At 38.4% G+C, this 7,213-nt stretch overlaps 1 non-coding gene across 1 annotated transcript; it reads left to right on the top strand.

Annotated features, from left to right (window-relative positions):
* The first annotated feature begins 2,022 nt into the window (after positions 1-2,022).
* On the top strand, positions 2,023-2,129 carry LOC111907202 (small nucleolar RNA R71). Its single transcript, XR_002855450.1, has one exon. It is a non-coding gene; the product is annotated as a small nucleolar RNA R71 (small nucleolar RNA).
* The last annotated feature ends 5,084 nt before the right edge of the window (positions 2,130-7,213 follow it).

Genomic DNA, 7,213 nt, shown 5'->3' with positions numbered 1-7,213 from the left:
CGTAAAACTTTTGGAATTCTGAGGTCATAGTTTCCAGCATGATACAAGACACCTTAGTGGCATCCTTCTCATGGGTAGTGTACTCAACTATCTCCTCAGGAGTAGTAGAAGACTCATTAATGACCTTCATCTCCTTGTCTAGGACATATTCCTTGTCCTCATAACGAGTTACCATCCTGATGTTCCTAATCCAATCATTAAAATTAGTACCATCGAAGATGACTCTCCCACAAAGGTTCATGAGAGAGAAGGAGCCTGTAGGGTTTGAGCCAGAAGCGTTGTTGGAAGACATCTGAAAAAGAAGAGAACAAAGTTTAGATTAGATAAGAGTCCTTAATATGACACGCAAATGAAATATTATGGCTAGGACCCAACACAATATTTTACAATTTGGAAGAGGGATGCCGTAATCCAAGTTGCAAAATATATGAAGGTAGGTAAATGAAGATTTACCAATTTCCACCATGAAAAGCGAAATTGATTATTAGGTTTTAGATGCATTAAAATTCCTAGATTCTTTTGAGATTCATTGAACTTTTCAATGACATGTTTAAATCTCGATTATGCCTTCAAGTGTGTGACTGAGATACTGAGGATCACAAACAAGGTGTGAATAACCATGCAAATATACTTGGTACTCTTAATGTCATTTATCACCTAATCGATGTGCCGGTTAACCACAAACGCTCCACCGATCTATGACAAACATTAAGCCACCCTTTGCCACCCTTACTAGTCCATGTTAGTGTGTCGGTTAACCACACATGCTCCACTAACGACTTGGTAAGGTGCAAAGTGTAATTTCATGGGTTGGCATCAATTTCACGTTTTCCTAAAGTAACTAAGATTGGGAATTTATAAAACATTTAGTTACTTTATAATTATCATTATTCTTAATGAAAATTAGTGTCCTATCCTACCCGTTCGGCAAACGACCCTCCACCAATCAAGGAAGCGGTGGGTGGGAATGGACACCTATTAAACTGCCATTTTATAGGCAGTAACCTTATACCACCCCTTATAGACCGACTTCGTGAATGAGGCCTATTAACGGTAAGAGCCTAGAACCAATTATGTGAATTCCTCAAATGGAACCACAAATCACCACTAACAATTGGAAGACTTGAGAGATAGTATCTTTGCACACAAAATCGGTTATGCTCTTCACACACACAAACACACACACACACACACTAGTGCCGATTTTAGTAGCTAAAGGAGTTGTTATATAGTGTGGCATGATTAGGGTTACATCCATGTAAACCCTAATGCCCATGACCTTTCATATTACTTAGGATGCATGGGTAAAAACTTCTATGGACTTCCATAATGGTTTAGCCCATCCTAAATAACCTTTGGCCCACTCTATAAGAATCCATATTTAAGTAGTCTCCTTTTGGTCACTAAATTAATTCATGACCGATGCTAATAATATGATTTCATGTTAATATATTAGAGCTTATAATATATTAATAAATCATAAATATCCTCTTCTCAAAAGTTCATACTCACAAATTGTTCTGGTGAAATGCAACCCAAATGGACCATGCTAAATCGGGTCAAGTACATACCAAATATAGTTATGGACTTAGACACCTTATCCAACAAAAACCCCTCGCCTTTTTGCCTTTTTGTATTCTTCATAAGGTAGCCACTTCTTTTTAGGTTTTCTCCAATCTTTGTGATACCTATCCCTGTTTGAGTAACATACTTGAACTTTCTGATACCCATTCTCATCCAAGTCACAATCTTTAGTAAGGTGAGGCCTGCTACAATTGTCACAACCCACCCGGAGGGTGACTTAGCCATCACTGGTGCCATGTCATCGGAAACTAAATTCACCGCTCCTCGAGTTGAGTCGTATCTCAGGTATGATATTCTCTTGAGTGTTTAGAGAATTTTTCAACCAATTCTTTTATAACTGCGGGTGCATTCTTCGTGAGTGGTCCGTGGGAGTCATGGAGCTGCCTGGCTGTCACATTCACTCCATCATAGAAGATGGAGACTTCTTGTTGAATGTTTAGGTCGTTATGAGGGCAGTTCCTCAACAAGCCTTTGTATCTTTCCCACGCCTCATAGAGTGACCCGCCTCCTTGTTGTTAGAAGTTTGCAATTGCTTTCTTTAACTTTGCTACTTTGGATGGTGGGAAAAACTGATCTATGAATTCTCCGCGCATCTTTTGCCATGTCGTAATGGATCCTGGGGGTAATGATTTCAACCAATCTTTGCGGTTCCTTTGAACGTAACCGGTAGCATCCGAAGTAGAATAGTCTTGCGAGGCACATCAGGAATGTTGAAGTAGTCAGCTATGTCGTTGACCTCATCAATATGCTTGGACACGTCTTCGTGATCTTTTCCATAGAATGAGATGTCCTTTAGTTGGGAGAGAATGTGACCTTTCAGTTCAAAATTTGTTGTTGCTGGAATCGCGGGTTGCACGAGTCCTGGCCCGGTATTGTCACGCATCCTTCGTTTGTGTTTGCCCATGCGTATGTTTGCAATGTTTTCCATTTCTTCTAGCTCGGTTTCACTCTCTTCTTCAAATTCAGGTGTTTTTGGCTCGAAATCTAACACCTGCTCATCTTTACCGCTTGATTCCCCGATTGCTTTGTCCTTCTTTTTGCGAATAATCGATTCCGGATCTTCCATAGGTGGCACTACTGAAGAATTGGAACTCTTGGTCATAAACTTCCCAAAACAAAACAAAAATCACGCGTAAAGAAAAACAAAAACGAAGAAAAAACAAAACTAGAAACGTGACCATCTCGTCGAGTTCGGAAGTGCACTCGACGAGTTCAACGCAAAAACAGAAAAAAAAAATAAAACAAAATTTTAAAACAGAAAAACTAGTAACTTTATGTGAGATAAATCTCACACAAAGGATCGATAACACTAGCAAATAATATTAAGTATTTGAAACTGTTCCCCGACAACGGCGCCAAAAACTTTATACGTGTAGATTATACTAGTTTTTATCCTACTAACTTAAACACAAACATAGACACACGAAAGGCAGTGTACCTATCGATCAACAATTTAGTTCAGGTAAGTAGGGCATCGAACACAGGGAACGGTAAACAATTAAAATAAACACTAATATTATCTAAATAAAACAAATATAAAAGGGGGGGGGGGGGTTTCTCTAGTTTTGCAACACTAGAAGCTTAAGCAATCATTAAACACTTAAACAAAGAACAATTAACAACTAAAGGAGAAACAAAAGACAACTAGATTCAATAAGATAAAAGAGACTTTGTAACAACGGTCAAATTCAGGTCAAAAATGATATGTTTGAAAAGCTTAGTTTGAGTATAATAAGTGTTAGATATCATAACAAGGTTTCCAAAAATATGAAGAACACTAAAATCCGAGTTATAACGAAGAAGCTATGACCGATCGAAGATCCGCAACAAAACCGGTAAAAACACTATTAAGCATAAAATACGAAATTCCAATAAAATACTTTTTAGCCTTAAGTATCTAAATGAAAGTCGTAGATATCATTAAACCGAGAACATACCTAAAAAGAACGCCCAAATCTGACTTCGTATGAGGAAGTTATGATTTTTCGAAATTTCAGATATAGTGGTAGACAGCTAAAAACTCGAAATAGAGATTGAGCGATTTTTAGCCCACACAACCTAAATGAGAATCGAAGGTCTCATCAATATTAGTACAACGGTAAAATGACAGACGAAAACGAACATCGGATGAAGAAGTTATGGAATTTTAACGGAATTTTCCAGTCCCGGCCTGTTAAAAATATATTATTAAAAAATAAACTCAAAATTAGCCGACGTAGTCTAAACGAGAGTTCTAGAGTATATTATCACCTTTGCGTGCATATAATGTACGTCAAAAATGGAGCTCGTCCACGAAAGTTACGCATTATACAAGATCGAGGCAGAAAACCCGAGGCAGGTCTGAGGGAACGCACTGCGTTCCCCGAAGGAACGCATTGCGTTTGGGGCACAGAGCCAGTCCCACCCGTCTATCGAATCAAGAGTACTCAAGCCATAACGACTCAGGGGAATGCCCTACGTTCCCATAGGGAATGCCCTGCGTTTTTTAGTGCTCCCAGCACTACAAAAAGGGAGACTAGGGCTCCGGGTTTGGTTGTTATTCTCTCACCATTTCCTCCACCGAACACCTCTTGAGTCCCTCTAAAATTACCTGGAAGCCCCGGTATAATACATAGCACGCAACGGAAGTCCCGACGCTCCCAAGATTCCTGAGATTTCCGAGAAATCAGCTTTTTCCAGTTGAAGTTCTGCTCGATTATTGTCTCAACTTCTTCAAGCTACCACTTCAACCAAGTGAGTTCATACCCCTATTTCTACGCTTTTAACTGATTATAAATGCTTTTGAACACTTTAAGGGTGGGGGGGGGATACAAGTAAACACATGGTTAATCCCGTGTGAAAACATAAATATTTTGTTATACATTTCATGTTGTCTTTATAACTACTACATGGATTTTGTTAACATGCAAACATCTTACACCACTATACCCTCTCGGGATTAAACATAATTATGAATATTTGAAGTTTTATTTATATGTTTGCATCATATCAAGGGTAACCATTTTTACTATAACATTCTTAAACATGCAAGAACATACAAATCATTATTATGCCTTGTCAAAACTGTAGAAAAGGGAAATTATTTCAAAGACAAACATATTCATTCTAATACGTGACTTAATTGAGAATTCGTGAGTCATTCATCTTCAAATTACCGTTTAAGGTACCACTAGAAGTCCTATTTACAACCAGAATCTCCCATCTGGAGAATGTGACAAGTGTGTATAGATCTATACGGGACTAATGATCCCGCGCCCTGACTGTTAGCTACAGTCCCCGGGGTGACAAGTGTCATCTCATTTCGACGCCTGAAGAACATCGCTACAGGCAAATTATGATAGTACGGTTATAAAAACTCATTGCATACACAATTATTATGGTATTATGTTTTCACGGGAAAAGTAACAAATATAGTTCTTTTCACATTCAAATACAAATCTTCTTATAGTTTTGTTTTATAATAAGACTATACATCATTCTTTTGAGCATGTCATAGTTGCTTACAGGTTACGATCTTGGACATTTGTGACTTCATTTCACTTTTAGGAAAATATAGGATTTTCTTGGTTCAAATACATACAATATATACAACAATCATTCAAACTCATTTCATACCTCATAAGAAAATATCGGATTTTCTGGAAAACGAACGTGAACTTTCGAATGGCATGCATTTTCTCAAAACACTACTTATGAACTCACCAAATTTATTGTTGACACTTTTTCTTTGATATAACTTGTATTCTCAGGAACACGCTAAACCATGTAGCAACTACTTTTGAAGATTAACGTGCTGGCGTTAGTAAAATATTTTGGATCACCATATAGTATTTGATATTCGAACATGTAACACATACAATCAGGTAAACTTTTCAAATATATTTATATGATGGTGGTGTGTAATTTCTTTGCTATTCAATTGTTATGATACTATACATGACGTCCTCCGCCCCCGAACATTTCCGCCGTTCAGGTTTGGGGGTGTGACAGATTGGTATCAGAGCATTGTTTATAGTGAACTAAGTATATCAAAACCATTTTTGATATTCAACTATAAACACAACTAGGAAAAAAAGACTCTGACTAAGAGTTATACTTTTTAAAATAAATCTTTATAAAAGTATACGTGCATACATTATATAACAGGGTCAGTATTATAATGAAAACAATGTAGAAGTATTATAGATGAGCTGTGCAATACAGGTATGCCTTGGAATATGTAGTCGGGACTGGGATGGATATAGCCACATCAACTATATTTGTTCGAGAGCCGACCAACATATGCCAAGGGATAGCTACATTGGACCAAAAGTCTAAAACTTAGCAAACTTATAAACCTTAGAATCAAACGTAACGTTCAGAATACTATAGGAGTATTTTATGCATACAATAGTTTAACTTTGATGTTTAACCTTACGTGCCTTCGTTCTAGACAATCCTTATATCCCTACTCCCGTACAGACGCAATGGCCGGATTCCATCTACCAGAGGATCCGTATTACCCAAACCAAGGCAGTGGGGGATGGGTAGAGAATGATCCAAAAGAAGAAATGCAAGAAGACTCAGAACCAGATCACGAGGACAATAACCTATCCTTAGTGACTCCGATCCAAAATCCTAATCCTCAACCAAAATTTTATGTCTCGACACCTCTATGGGCAACCAACCTGAATAGGTGGAGTCGCGAATAGGGTCAACCCCTTCCATACAATGGAGACCGAAGCTTCTACAATCTGAGCGATGGAGGCTCATCAGACATAGTCCTTCCTATATTGGTTTTCCGAATTGCCCACAATGATGAGAAAGGAAGGGAAACTATCCAACAAACCGAGGAGAATGATGCGAACAACGGAGTCAATACAGTTCGCATCCGACAGTTAGGATTAACACATGGTAGAGCCATAAATCAAAATGAACCTTGGCAGAGAGAGCTAACTGCAACTCAAATTGACGTCAGGGAGATCTGTGCTAACTCTGGAGTCAACATAGTTCGTCTTCTTCATCTCACCAAGGACCAGGACTTTGAAAGATCTTGTATTGACGCCTTACAGGTGGAGTTGAATGCCTATCGATCTGAGACCAAGGATCTTTGTCAGAACCAGGTTGCACTGCAAAGACGTGTATGGGAAGCGGAACAGCAGTTGGCTGAAGCCAGGGCTTAACCAAGTACCAATCATAACAATTCCCCTCACAAGTAGAGGACACTCTACTCTCCCTTTCTTTTGGATTGTGGAATAACCCTTGTACGTACTCCAAGTAGTACTCTTTTCATGTAAACCTCCCAGTCTAGCAATTTCTGTTTCACTAGACCTCTATGCTGTCAAATTTTCCCTGTGTGGTATGTTGTAGACCTACGCCAAGGTCAAGTTTTTCGAATTCTATGTATTTTCTATACCAACTATTATGACAGACTTCTTGTTTCTTTTAAAGATCATCATTATCAATCCATGCTTTGGGCTATGTAAACAGTTCGTTTCATAAACTATTATAGAAACTCACTACACTGTCCTTGTTGATCTAATCTATTGTGGTTCGATGTTATTGAACTCAACAACACTGGCGAAGTCTTTGCCACCATTTCATCTGTAACCCTATAGCTGGAAATGCCTTCTCGCTATCCAAACAGACT

The sequence above is a fragment of the Lactuca sativa genome, chromosome 8, assembly GCF_002870075.4.
Source record: "Lactuca sativa cultivar Salinas chromosome 8, Lsat_Salinas_v11, whole genome shotgun sequence".
NCBI lineage: Eukaryota > Viridiplantae > Streptophyta > Magnoliopsida > Asterales > Asteraceae > Lactuca > Lactuca sativa.
Note: the sequence above shows the minus strand (reverse complement) of the source record. Positions and strands in the feature narration are given on the sequence as shown.